The sequence below is a fragment of the Triturus cristatus genome, chromosome 3_2 (assembly GCF_964204655.1).
Source record: "Triturus cristatus chromosome 3_2, aTriCri1.1, whole genome shotgun sequence".
Taxonomy (NCBI): domain Eukaryota; kingdom Metazoa; phylum Chordata; class Amphibia; order Caudata; family Salamandridae; genus Triturus; species Triturus cristatus.
Window position 1 is genome coordinate 129,066,771 of NC_140584.1, and position 18,728 is coordinate 129,085,498.

Genomic DNA, 18,728 nt, shown 5'->3' on the forward strand with positions numbered 1-18,728 from the left:
CTGTTGACTGGGTGTGAGTGTTTGATTGGTTCTGATGCTCTGTCCATCGCCGCCCCCTTTTGTACCGTTTTGTTCGCCATAAGTTGACAGGGTATGCTCAGACGTGAGTCCCTTGCTCACTTTGCCACTGGATTCAAGCAAGCCTGGCTGAAGAAGGCTGAAATGCCATAAACCGGTCCTAGGAAGCTTGTTTCTGGTCCAGGGAAGGCATGGCTTGGCAGTTCGGGCTGAACTGTTCCCATGAGGCACAGGGTCAGACTGATTTGCATATGGCCATGTCTGAACTGGGGTGGCAGAGTGGGCTAAAGAATGGTGATGGATCAAACCAAGATCTGTTGACTGGGTGTGAGTGTTCGATTGGTTCTGATGCTTCGTCCATCACCACCCCCTTTTGTAGCGCTTTGTTCTCCATAAGTTGGCAGGGTATGCTCAGACGTGAGTCCCTTGCTCACTTTGCCACTGGATTCAAGCAAGCCTGGCTGAAGACGGCTGAAATGCCACACACCGGTCCTAGGAAGCTTGTTTCCGGTCCAGGGAAGGCATGGCTTGGCAGTTCGGGCTGGACTGTTCCCATGAGGCACAGGGTCAGACTGATTTGCATATGGCCATGTCTGAACTGGGGTGGCAGAGTGGGCTAAAGAACAGTGATGGATCAAACCCAGATCTGTTGACTGGGTGTGAGTGTTTGATTGGTTCTGATGCTCCGTCCATCACCACCCCCTTTTGTACTGCTTTGTTCGCCATAAGTTGGCAGGGTAGGCTCAGACGTGAGTCCCTTGCTCACTTTGCCACTGGATTCAAGCAAGCCTGGCTGAAGACGGCTGAAATGCCAGAAACCGGTCCTAGGAAGCTTGTTTCCGGTCCAGGGAAGGCATGGATTGGCAGTACGGGCTGGACTGTTCCCATGAGGCACAGGGTCAGACTGATTTGCATATGGCCATGTCTGAACTAGGGTGGCAGAGTGGGCTAAAGAACGGTGATGGATCAAACCCAGATCTGTTGACTGGGTGTGAGTGTTTGATTGGTTCTGATGCTCCGTCCATCGCCACCCCCTTTTGTACCGCTTTGTTCGCCATAAGTTGACAGGGTATGCACAGACGTGAGTCCCTTGCTCACTTTGCCACTGGATTCAAGCAAGCCTGGCTGAAGACGGCTGAAATGCCGGAAACCGGTCCTAGGAAGCTTGTTTCTGGTCCAGGGAAGGCATGGCTTGGCAGTTCGGGCTGAACTGTTCCCATGAGACAGAGGGTCAGACTGATTTGCATATGGCCATGTCTGAACTGGGGTGGCAGAGTGGGCTAAAAAACGGTGATGGATCAAACCCAGATCTGTTGACTGGGTGTGAGTGTTTGATTGGTTCTGATGCTTCGTCCATCACCACCCCCTTTTGTACCGCTTTGTTCACCATAAGTTGGCAGGGTATGCTCAGACATGAGTCCCTTGCTCACTTTGCCACTGGATTCAAGCAAGCCTGGCTGAAGACGGCTGAAATGCCAGACACCGGTCCTAGGAAGCTTGTTTCCAGTCCCGGGAAGGCATGGCTTGGCAGTTCGGGCTGGACTGTTCCCATGAGGCACAGGGTCAGACTGATTTGCATATGGCCATGTCTGAACTGGGGTGGCAGAGTGGGCTAAAGAACGGTGATGGATCAAACCCAGATCTGTTGACTGGGTGTGAGTGTTTGATTGGTTCTGATGCTCCGTCCATCACCACCCCCTTTTGTACCGCTTTGTTCGCCATAAGTTGGCAGGGTATGCTCAGACGTGAGTTCCTTGCTCACTTTGCCACTGGATTCAAGCAAGCCTGGCTGATGACAGCTGAAATGCCAGAAACCGGTCCTAGGAAGCTTGTTTCCGGTCCAGTGAAGGCATGGCTTGGCAGTTCGGGCTGGACTGTTCCCATGAGGCACAGGGTCAGACTGATTTGCACATGGCCATGTCTAAACTGGGGTGGCAGTGTGGGCTAAAGAACGTTGATGGATCAAACCCAGATCTATTGACTGGGTGTGAGTGTTTGATTGGTTCTGATGCTCCGTCCATCACCACCCCCTTGTGTACCGCTTTGTTTGCCATAAGTTGGCAGGGTATGCTCAGACGTGAGTCCCTTGCTCACTTTGCCACTGGATTCAAGCAAGCCTGGCTGAAGACGGCTGAAATGCCAGAAACCGGTCCTAGGAAGCTTGTTTCCGGTCCAGGGAAGGCATGGCTTGGCAGTTCGGGCTGGACTGTTCCCATGAGGCACAGGGTCAGACTGATTTGCATATGGCCATTTCTGAACTGGGGTGGCAGAGTGGGCTAAAGATCGGTGATGGATCAAACCCAGATCTGTTGACTGGGTGTGAGTGTTTGATTGGTTCTGATGCACCGTCCATCACCACCCCCTTTTGTACCACTTTGTTCGCCATAAGTTGGCAGGGTATGCTCAGACATGAGTCCCTTGTTCACTTTGCCACTGGATTCAAGCAAGCCTGGCTGAAGACGGCTGAAATGCCAGAAACCGGTCCTAGGAAGCTTGTTTCCGGTTCAGGGAAGGCATGGCTTGGCAGTTCGGGCTGGACTGTTCCCATGAGGCACAGGGTCAGACTGATTTGCATATGGCCATGTCTGAACTGGGGTGGCAGAGTGGGCGAAAGAACGGTGATGGATCAAACCCAGATCTGTTGACTGGGTGTGAGTGTTTGATTGGTTCTGATGCTCTGTCCATCGCCGCCCCCTTTTGTACCGTTTTGTTCGCCATAAGTTGACAGGGTATGCTCAGACGTGAGTCCCTTGCTCACTTTGCCACTGGATTCAAGCAAGCCTGGCTGAAGAAGGCTGAAATGCCATAAACCGGTCCTAGGAAGCTTGTTTCTGGTCCAGGGAAGGCATGGCTTGGCAGTTCGGGCTGAACTGTTCCCATGAGGCACAGGGTCAGACTGATTTGCATATGGCCATGTCTGAACTGGGGTGGCAGAGTGGGCTAAAGAATGGTGATGGATCAAACCAAGATCTGTTGACTGGGTGTGAGTGTTCGATTGGTTCTGATGCTTCGTCCATCACCACCCCCTTTTGTAGCGCTTTGTTCTCCATAAGTTGGCAGGGTATGCTCAGACGTGAGTCCCTTGCTCACTTTGCCACTGGATTCAAGCAAGCCTGGCTGAAGACGGCTGAAATGCCACACACCGGTCCTAGGAAGCTTGTTTCCGGTCCAGGGAAGGCATGGCTTGGCAGTTCGGGCTGGACTGTTCCCATGAGGCACAGGGTCAGACTGATTTGCATATGGCCATGTCTGAACTGGGGTGGCAGAGTGGGCTAAAGAACAGTGATGGATCAAACCCAGATCTGTTGACTGGGTGTAAGTGTTTGATTGGTTCTGATGCTCCGTCCATCACCACCCCCTTTTGTACCGCTTTGTTCGCCATAAGTTGGCAGGGTATGCTCAGACGTGAGTCCCTTGCTCACTTTGCCACTGGATTCAAGCAAGCCTGGCTGAAGATGGCTGAAATGACAGAAACCGGTCCTAGGAAGCTTGTTTCCGGTCCAGGGAAGGCATGGCTTGGCAGTTCAGGCTGGACTGTTCCCATGAGGCACAGGGTCAGACTGATTTGCATATGGCCATGTCTGAACTGGGGTGGCAGAGTGGGCTAAAGAATGGTGATGGATCAAACCCAGATCTGTTGACTGGGTGTGAGTGTTTGATTGGTTCTGATGCTCCGTCCATCACCACCCCCTTTTGTACCGCTTTGTTCGCCATAAGTTGTCAGGGTATGCTCAGACGTGAGTCCCTTGCTCACTTTGCCATTGGATTCAAGCAAGCCTGGCTGAAGACGGCTGAAATGCCAGAAACCGGTCCTAGGAAGCTTGTTTCCGGTCCAGGGAAGGCATGGCTTGGCAGTTCGGGCTGGACTGTTCCCATGAGGCACAGGGTCAGACTGATTTGCATATGGTCATGTCTGAACTGGGGTGGCAGAGTGGGCTAAAGAACGGTGATGGATCAAACCCAGATCTGTTGACTGGGTGTGAGCGTTTGATTGGTTCTGATGCTCCGTCCATCACCACCCCCTTTTGTACCGCTTTGTTCACCATAAGTTGGCAGGGTATGCTCAGACGTGAGTCCCTTGTTCACTTTGCCACTGGATTCAAGCAAGCCTGGCTGAAGACGGCTGAAATGCCAGAAACCCGTCCTAGGAAGCTTGTTTCCGGTCCAGGGAAGGCATGGCTTGGCAGTTTGGGCTGGAAAGTTCCCATGAGGCACAGGGTCAGACTGATTTGCATATGGCCATGTCTGAACTGGGGTGGATCAAACCCAGATCTGTTGACTGGGTGTGAGTGTTTGATTGGTTCTGATGCTCCATCCATCACCACCCCCTTTTGTACCGCTTTGTTCGCCATAAGTTGGCAGGGTAGGCTCAGACGTGAGTCCCTTGCTCACTTTGCCACTGGATTCAAGCAAGCCTGGCTGAAGACGGCTGAAATGCCAGAAACCGGTCCTAGGAAGCTTGTTTCCGGTCCAGGGAAGGCATGGATTGGCAGTACGGGCTGGACTGTTCCCATGAGGCACAGGGTCAGACTGATTTGCATATGGCCATGTCTGAACTAGGGTGGCAGAGAGGGCTAAAGAACGGTGATGGATCAAACCCAGATCTGTTGACTGGGTGTGAGTGTTTGATTGGTTCTGATGCTCTGTCCATCGCCACCCCCTTTTGTACCGCTTTGTTCGCCATAAGTTGACAGGGTATGCACAGACGTGAGTCCCTTGCTCACTTTGCCACTGGATTCAAGCAAGCCTGGCTGAAGACGGCTGAAATGCCAGAAACCGGTCCTAGGAAGCTTGTTTCCGGTCCAGGGAAGGCATGGATTGTCAGTTAGGACTAGACTGTTCCCATGAGGCACAGGGTAAGACTGATTTGCATATGGCCATGTCTGAACTGGGGTGGCAGAGTGGGCGAAAGAACGGTGATGGATCAAACCCAGATCTGTTGACTGGGTGTGAGTGTTTGATTGGTTCTGATGCTCTGTCCATCGCCGCCCCCTTTTGTACCGTTTTGTTCGCCATAAGTTGACAGGGTATGCTCAGACGTGAGTCCCTTGCTCACTTTGCCACTGGATTCAAGCAAGCCTGGCTGAAGAAGGCTGAAATGCCATAAACCGGTCCTAGGAAGCTTGTTTCTGGTCCAGGGAAGGCATGGCTTGGCAGTTCGGGCTGAACTGTTCCCATGAGGCACAGGGTCAGACTGATTTGCATATGGCCATGTCTGAACTGGGGTGGCAGAGTGGGCTAAAGAACGGTGATGGATCAAACCAAGATCTGTTGACTGGGTGTGAGTGTTCGATTGGTTCTGATGCTTCGTCCATCACCACCCCCTTTTGTAGCGCTTTGTTCTCCATAAGTTGGCAGGGTATGCTCAGACGTGAGTCCCTTGCTCACTTTGCCACTGGATTCAAGCAAGCCTGGCTGAAGACGGCTGAAATGCCACACACCGGTCCTAGGAAGCTTGTTTCCGGTCCAGGGAAGGCATGGCTTGGCAGTACGGGCTGGACTGTTCCCATGAGGCACAGGGTCAGACTGATTTGCATATGGCCATGTCTGAACTGGGGTGGCAGAGTGCGCTAAAGAACAGTGATGGATCAAACCCAGATCTGTTGACTGGGTGTAAGTGTTTGATTGGTTCTGATGCTCCGTCCATCACCACCCCCTTTTGTACCGCTTTGTTCGCCATAAGTTGGCAGGGTATGCTCAGACGTGAGTCCCTTGCTCACTTTGCCACTGGATTCAAGCAAGCCTGGCTGAAGATGGCTGAAATGACAGAAACCGGTCCTAGGAAGCTTGTTTCCGGTCCAGGGAAGGCATGGCTTGGCAGTTCGGGCTGGACTGTTCCCATGAGGCACAGGGTCAGACTGATTTGCACATGGCCATGTCTGAACTGGGGTGGCAGAGTGGGCTAAAGAATGGTGATGGATCAAACCCAGATCTGTTGACTGGGTGTGAGTGTTTGATTGGTTCTGATGCTCCGTCCATCACCACCCCCTTTTGTACTGCTTTGTTCGCCATAAGTTGGCAGGGTATGCTCAGACGTGAGTCCCTTGCTCACTTTGCCATTGGATTCAAGCAAGCCTGGCTGAAGACGGCTGAAATGCCAGAAACCGGTCCTAGGAAGCTTGTTTCCGGTCCAGGGAAGGCATGGCTTGGCAGTTAAGGCTGGACTGTTCCCATGAGGCACAGGGTCAGACTGATTTGCATATGGCCATGTCTAAACTGGGGTGGCAGAGTGGGCTAAAGAACGGTGATGGATCAAACGCAGATCTGTTGACTGGGTGTGAGTGTTTGATTGGTTCTGATGCTCCGTCCATCACCACCCCCTTTTGTACCACTTTGTTTGCCATAAGTTGGCAGGGTATGCTCAGACGTGAGTCCCTTGCTCACTTTGCCACTGGATTTAAGCAAGCCTGGCTGAAGACGGCTGAAATGCCAGAAACCGGTCCTAGGAAGCTTGTTTCCGGTCCAGGGAAGGCATGGCTTGGCAGTTCGGGCTGGACTGTTCCCATGAGGCACAGGGTCAGACTGATTTGCATATGGCCATGTCTGAACTGGGGTGGCAGAGTGGGCTAAAGAACGGTGATGGATCAACCCCAGATCTGTTGACTGGGTGTGAGTGTTTGATTGGTTCTGATGCTCCGTCCATCACCACCCCCTTTTGTACCGCTTTGTTCACCATAAGTTGGCAGGGTATGCTCAGACGTGAGTCCCTTGTTCACTTTGCCACTGGATTCAAGCAAGCCTGGCTGAAGACGGCTGAAATGCCAGAAACCGGTCCTAGGAAGCTTGTTTCCGGTCCAGGGAAGGCATGGCTTGGCAGTTTGGGCTGGAAAGTTCCCATGAGGCACAGGGTCAGACTGATTTGCATATGGCCATGTCTGAACTGGGGTGGATCAAACCCAGATCTGTTGACTGGGTGTGAGTGTTTGATTGGTTCTGATGCTCCGTCCATCACCACCCCCTTTTGTACTGCTTTGTTCGCCATAAGTTGGCAGGGTAGGCTCAGACGTGAGTCCCTTGCTCACTTTGCCACTGGATTCAAGCAAGCCTGGCTGAAGACGGCTGAAATGCCAGAAACCGGTCCTAGGAAGCTTGTTTCCGGTCCAGGGAAGGCATGGATTGGCAGTACGGGCTGGACTGTTCCCATGAGGCACAGGGTCAGACTGATTTGCATATGGCCATGTCTGAACTAGGGTGGCAGAGTGGGCTAAAGAACGGTGATGGATCAAACCCAGATCTGTTGACTGGGTGTGAGTGTTTGATTGGTTCTGATGCTCCGTCCATCGCCACCCCCTTTTGTACCGCTTTGTTCGCCATAAGTTGACAGGGTATGCACAGACGTGAGTCCCTTGCTCACTTTGCCACTGGATTCAAGCAAGCCTGGCTGAAGACGGCTGAAATGCCGGAAACCGGTCCTAGGAAGCTTGTTTCTGGTCCAGGGAAGGCATGGCTTGGCAGTTCGGGCTGAACTGTTCCCATGAGACAGAGGGTCAGACTGATTTGCATATGGCCATGTCTGAACTGGGGTGGCAGAGTGGGCTAAAAAACGGTGATGGATCAAACCCAGATCTGTTGACTGGGTGTAAGTGTTTGATTGGTTCTGATGCTTCGTCCATCACCACCCCCTTTTGTACCGCTTTGTTCACCATAAGTTGGCAGGGTATGCTCAGACATGAGTCCCTTGCTCACTTTGCCACTGGATTCAAGCAAGCCTGGCTGAAGACGGCTGAAATGCCAGACACCGGTCCTAGGAAGCTTGTTTCCAGTCCCGGGAAGGCATGGCTTGGCAGTTCGGGCTGGACTGTTCCCATGAGGCACAGGGTCAGACTGATTTGCATATGGCCATGTCTGAACTGGGGTGGCAGAGTGGGCTAAAGAACGGTGATGGATCAAACCCAGATCTGTTGACTGGGTGTGAGTGTTTGATTGGTTCTGATGCTCCGTCCATCACCACCCCCTTTTGTACCGCTTTGTTCGCCATAAGTTGGCAGGGTATGCTCAGACGTGAGTTCCTTGCTCACTTTGCCACTGGATTCAAGCAAGCCTGGCTGATGACAGCTGAAATGCCAGAAACCGGTCCTAGGAAGCTTGTTTCCGGTCCAGTGAAGGCATGGCTTGGCAGTTCGGGCTGGACTGTTCCCATGAGGCACAGGGTCAGACTGATTTGCACATGGCCATGTCTAAACTGGGGTGGCAGTGTGGGCTAAAGAACGTTGATGGATCAAACCCAGATCTATTGACTGGGTGTGAGTGTTTGATTGGTTCTGATGCTCCGTCCATCACCACCCCCTTGTGTACCGCTTTGTTTGCCATAAGTTGGCAGGGTATGCTCAGACGTGAGTCCCTTGCTCACTTTGCCACTGGATTCAAGCAAGCCTGGCTGAAGACGGCTGAAATGCCAGAAACCGGTCCTAGGAAGCTTGTTTCCGGTCCAGGGAAGGCATGGCTTGGCAGTTCGGGCTGGACTGTTCCCATGAGGCACAGGGTCAGACTGATTTGCATATGGCCATTTCTGAACTGGGGTGGCAGAGTGGGCTAAAGATCGGTGATGGATCAAACCCAGATCTGTTGACTGGGTGTGAGTGTTTGATTGGTTCTGATGCACCGTCCATCACCACCCCCTTTTGTACCACTTTGTTCGCCATAAGTTGGCAGGGTATGCTCAGACATGAGTCCCTTGTTCACTTTGCCACTGGATTCAAGCAAGACTGGCTGAAGACGGCTGAAATGCCAGAAACCGGTCCTAGGAAGCTTGTTTCCGGTTCAGGGAAGGCATGGCTTGGCAGTTCGGGCTGGACTGTTCCCATGAGGCACAGGGTCAGACTGATTTGCATATGGCCATGTCTGAACTGGGGTGGCAGAGTGGGCTAAAGTACGGTGATGGATCAAACCCAGATCTGTTGACTGGGTGTGAGTGTTTGATTGGTTCTGATACTCCATCCATCACCACCCCCTTTTGTACGGCTTTGTTCGCCATAAGTTGGCAGGGTATGCTCAGACGTGAGTGCCTTGCTCACTTTGCCAGTGGATTCAAGCAAGCCTGGCTGAAGACGGCTGAAATGCCATAAACCGGTCCTAGGAAGCTTGTTTCCGGTCCAGGGAAGGCATGGCTTGGCAGTTCGGGCTGGACTGTTCCCATGAGGCACAGGGTCAGACTGATTTGCATATGGCCATGTCTGAACTGGGGTGGCAGAGTGGGCTAAAGAACGGTGATGGATCAAACCCAGATCTGTTGACTGGGTGTGAGTGTTTGATTGGTTCTGATGCTCCGTCCATCACCACCCCCTTTTGTACCGCTTTGTTCGCCATAAGTTGGCAGGGTATGCTCAGACGTGAGTCCCTTGCTCACTTTGCCACTGGATTCAAGCAAGCCTGGCTGAAGACGGCTGAAATGCCATTAACCGGTCCTAGGAAGCTTGTTTCTGGACCAGGGAAGGCATGGCTTGGCAGTTCGGGCTGAACTGTTCCCATGAGGCACAGGGTCAGACTGATTTGCATATGGTCATGTATGAACTGGGGTGGCAGAGTGGGCTAAAGAATGGTGATGGATCAAACCCAGATCTGTTGACTGGGTGTGAGTGTTTGATTGGTTCTGATGCTCCGTCCATCACCACCCCCTTTTGTACCGCTTTGTTTGCCATAAGTTGTCAGGGTATGCTCAGACGTGAGTCCCTTGCTTACTTTGCCACTGGATTTAAGCAAGCCTGGCTGAAGACGGCTGAAATGCCAGAAACCGGTCCTAGGAAGCTTGTTTCCGGTCCAGGGAAGGCATGGCTTGGCAGTTCGGGCTGGACTGTTCCCATGAGGCACAGGGTCAGACTGATTTGCATATGGCCATGTCTGAACTGGGGTGGCAGAGTGGGCTAAAGAACGGTGATGGATCAAACCCAGATCTGTTGACTGGGTGTGAGTGTTTGATTGGTTCTGATGCTCCGTCCATCACCACCCCCTTTTGTACCGCTTTGTTCACCATAAGTTGGCAGGGTATGCTCAGACGTGAGTCCCTTGTTCACTTTGCCACTGGATTCAAGCAAGCCTGGCTGAAGACGGCTGAAATGCCAGAAACCGGTCCTAGGAAGCTTGTTTCCGGTCCAGGGAAGGCATGGCTTGGCAGTTTGGGCTGGACTGTTCCCATGAGGCACAGGGTCAGACTGATTTGCATATGGCCATTTCTGAACTGGGGTGGCAGAGTGGGCTAAAGAACGGTGATGGATCAAACCCAGATCTGTTGACTGGGTGTGAGTGTTTGATTGGTTCTGATGCACCGTCCATCACCACCCCCTTTTGTACCGCTTTGTTCGCCATAAGTTGACAGGGTATGCTCAGACGTGAGTCCCTTGCTCACTTTGCCACTGGATTCAAGCAAGCCTGGCTGAAGACGGCTGAAATGCCAGACACCGGTCCTAGGAAGCTTGTTTACGGTCCCGGGAAGGCATGGCTTGGCAGTTCGGGCTGGACTGTTCCCATGAGGCACAGGGTCAGACTGATTTGCATATGGCCATGTCTGAACTGGGGTGGCAGAGTGGGCTAAAGAGTCCTTTGCTCACTTTGCCACTGGATTAAAGCAAGCCTGGCTGAAGACGGCTGAAATGCCAGAAACCGGTCCTAGAAAGCTTGTTTCCGGTCCAGGGAAGGCATGGCTTGGCAGTTCAGGCTGGACTGTTCCCATGAGGCACAGGGTCAGACTGATTTGCATATGGCCATGTCTGAACAGGGGTGGCAGAGTGGGCTAAAGAACGGTGATGGATCTAACCCAGATCTGTTGACTGGGTGTGAGTGTTTGATTGGTTCTGATGCTCCGTCCATCACCACCCCCTTTTGTACCGCTTTGTTCGCCATAATTTGACAGGGTATGCTCAGACGTGAGTCCCTTGCTCACTTTGCCACTGGATTCAAGCAAGCCTGGCTGAAGACGGCTGAAATGCCAGAAACCGGTCCTAGGAAGCTTGTTTCCGGTCCAGGGAAGGCATGGATTGTCAGTTAGGACTAGACTGTTCCCATGAGGCACAGGGTAAGACTGATTTGCATATGGCCATGTCTGAACTGGGGTGGCAGAGTGGGCGAAAGAACGGTGATGGATCAAACCCAGATCTGTTGACTGGGTGTGAGTGTTTGATTGGTTCTGATGCTCTGTCCATCGCCGCCCCCTTTTGTACCGTTTTGTTCGCCATAAGTTGACAGGGTATGCTCAGACGTGAGTCCCTTGCTCACTTTGCCACTGGATTCAAGCAAGCCTGGCTGAAGAAGGCTGAAATGCCATAAACCGGTCCTAGGAAGCTTGTTTCTGGTCCAGGGAAGGCATGGCTTGGCAGTTCGGGCTGAACTGTTCCCATGAGGCACAGGGTCAGACTGATTTGCATATGGCCATGTCTGAACTGGGGTGGCAGAGTGGGCTAAAGAACGGTGATGGATCAAACCAAGATCTGTTGACTGGGTGTGAGTGTTCGATTGGTTCTGATGCTTCGTCCATCACCACCCCCTTTTGTAGCGCTTTGTTCTCCATAAGTTGGCAGGGTATGCTCAGACGTGAGTCCCTTGCTCACTTTGCCACTGGATTCAAGCAAGCCTGGCTGAAGACGGCTGAAATGCCACACACCGGTCCTAGGAAGCTTGTTTCCGGTCCAGGGAAGGCATGGCTTGGCAGTACGGGCTGGACTGTTCCCATGAGGCACAGGGTCAGACTGATTTGCATATGGCCATGTCTGAACTGGGGTGGCAGAGTGCGCTAAAGAACAGTGATGGATCAAACCCAGATCTGTTGACTGGGTGTAAGTGTTTGATTGGTTCTGATGCTCCGTCCATCACCACCCCCTTTTGTACCGCTTTGTTCGCCATAAGTTGGCAGGGTATGCTCAGACGTGAGTCCCTTGCTCACTTTGCCACTGGATTCAAGCAAGCCTGGCTGAAGATGGCTGAAATGACAGAAACCGGTCCTAGGAAGCTTGTTTCCGGTCCAGGGAAGGCATGGCTTGGCAGTTCGGGCTGGACTGTTCCCATGAGGCACAGGGTCAGACTGATTTGCACATGGCCATGTCTGAACTGGGGTGGCAGAGTGGGCTAAAGAATGGTGATGGATCAAACCCAGATCTGTTGACTGGGTGTGAGTGTTTGATTGGTTCTGATGCTCCGTCCATCACCACCCCCTTTTGTACTGCTTTGTTCGCCATAAGTTGGCAGGGTATGCTCAGACGTGAGTCCCTTGCTCACTTTGCCATTGGATTCAAGCAAGCCTGGCTGAAGACGGCTGAAATGCCAGAAACCGGTCCTAGGAAGCTTGTTTCCGGTCCAGGGAAGGCATGGCTTGGCAGTTAAGGCTGGACTGTTCCCATGAGGCACAGGGTCAGACTGATTTGCATATGGCCATGTCTAAACTGGGGTGGCAGAGTGGGCTAAAGAACGGTGATGGATCAAACGCAGATCTGTTGACTGGGTGTGAGTGTTTGATTGGTTCTGATGCTCCGTCCATCACCACCCCCTTTTGTACCACTTTGTTTGCCATAAGTTGGCAGGGTATGCTCAGACGTGAGTCCCTTGCTCACTTTGCCACTGGATTTAAGCAAGCCTGGCTGAAGACGGCTGAAATGCCAGAAACCGGTCCTAGGAAGCTTGTTTCCGGTCCAGGGAAGGCATGGCTTGGCAGTTCGGGCTGGACTGTTCCCATGAGGCACAGGGTCAGACTGATTTGCATATGGCCATGTCTGAACTGGGGTGGCAGAGTGGGCTAAAGAACGGTGATGGATCAACCCCAGATCTGTTGACTGGGTGTGAGTGTTTGATTGGTTCTGATGCTCCGTCCATCACCACCCCCTTTTGTACCGCTTTGTTCACCATAAGTTGGCAGGGTATGCTCAGACGTGAGTCCCTTGTTCACTTTGCCACTGGATTCAAGCAAGCCTGGCTGAAGACGGCTGAAATGCCAGAAACCGGTCCTAGGAAGCTTGTTTCCGGTCCAGGGAAGGCATGGCTTGGCAGTTTGGGCTGGAAAGTTCCCATGAGGCACAGGGTCAGACTGATTTGCATATGGCCATGTCTGAACTGGGGTGGATCAAACCCAGATCTGTTGACTGGGTGTGAGTGTTTGATTGGTTCTGATGCTCCGTCCATCACCACCCCCTTTTGTACTGCTTTGTTCGCCATAAGTTGGCAGGGTAGGCTCAGACGTGAGTCCCTTGCTCACTTTGCCACTGGATTCAAGCAAGCCTGGCTGAAGACGGCTGAAATGCCAGAAACCGGTCCTAGGAAGCTTGTTTCCGGTCCAGGGAAGGCATGGATTGGCAGTACGGGCTGGACTGTTCCCATGAGGCACAGGGTCAGACTGATTTGCATATGGCCATGTCTGAACTAGGGTGGCAGAGTGGGCTAAAGAACGGTGATGGATCAAACCCAGATCTGTTGACTGGGTGTGAGTGTTTGATTGGTTCTGATGCTCCGTCCATCGCCACCCCCTTTTGTACCGCTTTGTTCGCCATAAGTTGACAGGGTATGCACAGACGTGAGTCCCTTGCTCACTTTGCCACTGGATTCAAGCAAGCCTGGCTGAAGACGGCTGAAATGCCGGAAACCGGTCCTAGGAAGCTTGTTTCTGGTCCAGGGAAGGCATGGCTTGGCAGTTCGGGCTGAACTGTTCCCATGAGACAGAGGGTCAGACTGATTTGCATATGGCCATGTCTGAACTGGGGTGGCAGAGTGGGCTAAAAAACGGTGATGGATCAAACCCAGATCTGTTGACTGGGTGTGAGTGTTTGATTGGTTCTGATGCTTCGTCCATCACCACCCCCTTTTGTACCGCTTTGTTCACCATAAGTTGGCAGGGTATGCTCAGACATGAGTCCCTTGCTCACTTTGCCACTGGATTCAAGCAAGCCTGGCTGAAGACGGCTGAAATGCCAGACACCGGTCCTAGGAAGCTTGTTTCCAGTCCCGGGAAGGCATGGCTTGGCAGTTCGGGCTGGACTGTTCCCATGAGGCACAGGGTCAGACTGATTTGCATATGGCCATGTCTGAACTGGGGTGGCAGAGTGGGCTAAAGAACGGTGATGGATCAAACCCAGATCTGTTGACTGGGTGTGAGTGTTTGATTGGTTCTGATGCTCCGTCCATCACCACCCCCTTTTGTACCGCTTTGTTCGCCATAAGTTGGCAGGGTATGCTCAGACGTGAGTTCCTTGCTCACTTTGCCACTGGATTCAAGCAAGCCTGGCTGATGACAGCTGAAATGCCAGAAACCGGTCCTAGGAAGCTTGTTTCCGGTCCAGTGAAGGCATGGCTTGGCAGTTCGGGCTGGACTGTTCCCATGAGGCACAGGGTCAGACTGATTTGCACATGGCCATGTCTAAACTGGGGTGGCAGTGTGGGCTAAAGAACGTTGATGGATCAAACCCAGATCTATTGACTGGGTGTGAGTGTTTGATTGGTTCTGATGCTCCGTCCATCACCACCCCCTTGTGTACCGCTTTGTTTGCCATAAGTTGGCAGGGTATGCTCAGACGTGAGTCCCTTGCTCACTTTGCCACTGGATTCAAGCAAGCCTGGCTGAAGACGGCTGAAATGCCAGAAACCGGTCCTAGGAAGCTTGTTTCCGGTCCAGGGAAGGCATGGCTTGGCAGTTCGGGCTGGACTGTTCCCATGAGGCACAGGGTCAGACTGATTTGCATATGGCCATTTCTGAACTGGGGTGGCAGAGTGGGCTAAAGATCGGTGATGGATCAAACCCAGATCTGTTGACTGGGTGTGAGTGTTTGATTGGTTCTGATGCACCGTCCATCACCACCCCCTTTTGTACCACTTTGTTCGCCATAAGTTGGCAGGGTATGCTCAGACATGAGTCCCTTGTTCACTTTGCCACTGGATTCAAGCAAGACTGGCTGAAGACGGCTGAAATGCCAGAAACCGGTCCTAGGAAGCTTGTTTCCGGTTCAGGGAAGGCATGGCTTGGCAGTTCGGGCTGGACTGTTCCCATGAGGCACAGGGTCAGACTGATTTGCATATGGCCATGTCTGAACTGGGGTGGCAGAGTGGGCTAAAGTACGGTGATGGATCAAACCCAGATCTGTTGACTGGGTGTGAGTGTTTGATTGGTTCTGATGCTCCATCCATCACCACCCCCTTTTGTACGGCTTTGTTCGCCATAAGTTGGCAGGGTATGCTCAGACGTGAGTGCCTTGCTCACTTTGCCAGTGGATTCAAGCAAGCCTGGCTGAAGACGGCTGAAATGCCATAAACCGGTCCTAGGAAGCTTGTTTCCGGTCCAGGGAAGGCATGGCTTGGCAGTTCGGGCTGGACTGTTCCCATGAGGCACAGGGTCAGACTGATTTGCATATGGCCATGTCTGAACTGGGGTGGCAGAGTGGGCTAAAGAACGGTGATGGATCAAACCCAGATCTGTTGACTGGGTGTGAGTGTTTGATTGGTTCTGATGCTCCGTCCATCACCACCCCCTTTTGTACCGCTTTGTTCGCCATAAGTTGGCAGGGTATGCTCAGACGTGAGTCCCTTGCTCACTTTGCCACTGGATTCAAGCAAGCCTGGCTGAAGACGGCTGAAATGCCATTAACCGGTCCTAGGAAGCTTGTTTCTGGACCAGGGAAGGCATGGCTTGGCAGTTCGGGCTGAACTGTTCCCATGAGGCACAGGGTCAGACTGATTTGCATATGGTCATGTATGAACTGGGGTGGCAGAGTGGGCTAAAGAATGGTGATGGATCAAACCCAGATCTGTTGACTGGGTGTGAGTGTTTGATTGGTTCTGATGCTCCGTCCATCACCACCCCCTTTTGTACCGCTTTGTTTGCCATAAGTTGTCAGGGTATGCTCAGACGTGAGTCCCTTGCTTACTTTGCCACTGGATTTAAGCAAGCCTGGCTGAAGACGGCTGAAATGCCAGAAACCGGTCCTAGGAAGCTTGTTTCCGGTCCAGGGAAGGCATGGCTTGGCAGTTCGGGCTGGACTGTTCCCATGAGGCACAGGGTCAGACTGATTTGCATATGGCCATGTCTGAACTGGGGTGGCAGAGTGGGCTAAAGAACGGTGATGGATCAAACCCAGATCTGTTGACTGGGTGTGAGTGTTTGATTGGTTCTGATGCTCCGTCCATCACCACCCCCTTTTGTACCGCTTTGTTCACCATAAGTTGGCAGGGTATGCTCAGACGTGAGTCCCTTGTTCACTTTGCCACTGGATTCAAGCAAGCCTGGCTGAAGACGGCTGAAATGCCAGAAACCGGTCCTAGGAAGCTTGTTTCCGGTCCAGGGAAGGCATGGCTTGGCAGTTTGGGCTGGACTGTTCCCATGAGGCACAGGGTCAGACTGATTTGCATATGGCCATTTCTGAACTGGGGTGGCAGAGTGGGCTAAAGAACGGTGATGGATCAAACCCAGATCTGTTGACTGGGTGTGAGTGTTTGATTGGTTCTGATGCACCGTCCATCACCACCCCCTTTTGTACCGCTTTGTTCGCCATAAGTTGACAGGGTATGCTCAGACGTGAGTCCCTTGCTCACTTTGCCACTGGATTCAAGCAAGCCTGGCTGAAGACGGCTGAAATGCCAGACACCGGTCCTAGGAAGCTTGTTTACGGTCCCGGGAAGGCATGGCTTGGCAGTTCGGGCTGGACTGTTCCCATGAGGCACAGGGTCAGACTGATTTGCATATGGCCATGTCTGAACTGGGGTGGCAGAGTGGGCTAAAGAGTCCTTTGCTCACTTTGCCACTGGATTAAAGCAAGCCTGGCTGAAGACGGCTGAAATGCCAGAAACCGGTCCTAGAAAGCTTGTTTCCGGTCCAGGGAAGGCATGGCTTGGCAGTTCAGGCTGGACTGTTCCCATGAGGCACAGGGTCAGACTGATTTGCATATGGCCATGTCTGAACAGGGGTGGCAGAGTGGGCTAAAGAACGGTGATGGATCTAACCCAGATCTGTTGACTGGGTGTGAGTGTTTGATTGGTTCTGATGCTCCGTCCATCACCACCCCCTTTTGTACCGCTTTGTTCGCCATAATTTGACAGGGTATGCTCAGACGTGAGTCCCTTGCTCACTTTGCCACTGGATTCAAGCAAGCCTGGCTGAAGACGGCTGAAATGACAGAAACCGGTCCTAGGAAGCTTGTTTCCGGTCCAGGGAAGGCATGGATTGTCAGTTCGGACTAGACTGTTCCCATGAGGCACAGGGTAAGACTGATTTGCATATGGCCATGTCTGAACTGGGGTGGCTGAGTGGGCTAAAGAACGGTGATGGATCAAACCCAGATCTGTTGACTGGGTGTGAGTGTTTGATTGGTTCTGATGCTCCGTCCATCACCACCCCCTTTTGTACCGCTTTGTTCGCCATAAGTTGGCAGGGTATGCTCAGACGTGAGTCCCTTGCTCACTTTGCCATTGGATTCAAGCAAGCCTGGCTGAAGACGGCTGAAATGCCATAAACCGGTCCTAGGAAGCTTGTTTCCGGTCCAGGGAAGGCATGGCTTGCCAGTTCGGGCTGGACTGTTCCCATGAGGCACAGGGTCAGACTGATTTGCATATGGCCATGTCTAAACTGGGGTGGCAGAGTGGGCTAAAGAACGGTGATGGATCAAACGCAGATCTGTTGACTGGGTGTGAGTGTTTGATTGGTTCTGATGCTCCGTCCATCACCACCCCCTTTTGTACCGCTTTGTTCACCATAAGTTGGCAGGGTATGCTCAGACGTGAGTCCCTTCTTCACTTTGCCACTGGATTCAAGCAAGCCTGGCTGAAGACGGCTGAAATGCCAGAAACCGGTCCTAGGAAGCTTGTTTCCGGTCCAGGGAAGGCATGGCTTGGCAGTTTGGGCTGGACTGTTCCCATGAGGCACAGGGTGAGACTGATTTGCATATGGCCATGTCTGAACTGGGGTGGATCAAACCCAGATCTGTTGACTGGGTGTGAGTGTTTGATTGGTTCTGATGCTCCGTCCATCACCACCCCCTTTTGTACCGCTTTGTTCGCCATAAGTTGGCAGGGTAGGCTCAGACGTGAGTCCCTTGCTCACTTTGCCACTGGATTCAAGCAAGCCTGGCTGAAGACGGCTGAAGTGCCAGAAACCGGTCCTAGGAAGCTTGTTTCCGGTCCAGGGAAGGCATGGATTGGCAGTACGGGCTGGACTGTTCCCATGAGGCACAGGGTCAGACTGATTTGCATATGGCCATGTCTGAACTGGGGTGGCAGAGTGGGCTAAAGAACGGTGATGGATCAAACCCAGATCTGTTGACTGGGTGTGAGTGTTTGATTGGTTGTGATGCTCCGTCCATCGCCACCCCCTTTTGTACCGCTTTGTTCGCCATAAGTTGGCAGGGTAGGCTCAGACGTGAGTCCCTTTCTCACTTTGCCACTGGATTCAAGCAAGCCTTGCTAAAGACGGCTGAAATGCCAGAAACCGGTCCTAGGAAGCTTGTTTCCGGTCCAGGGAAGGCATGGATTGGCAGTACGGGCTGGACTGTTCCCATGAGGCACAGGGTCAGACTGATTTGCATATGGCCATGTCTGAACTGGGGTGGCAGAGTGGGCTAAAGAACGATGATGGATCAAACCCAGATCTGTTGACTGGGTGTGGTTGATTGGTTCTGATGCTCCGTCCATCACCACCCCCTTTTGTACCGCTTTGTTCACCATAAGTTGGCAGGGTATGCTCAGACGTGAGTCCCTTGTTCACTTTGCCACTGGATTCAAGCAAGCCTGGCTGAAGACGGCTGAAATGCCAGAAA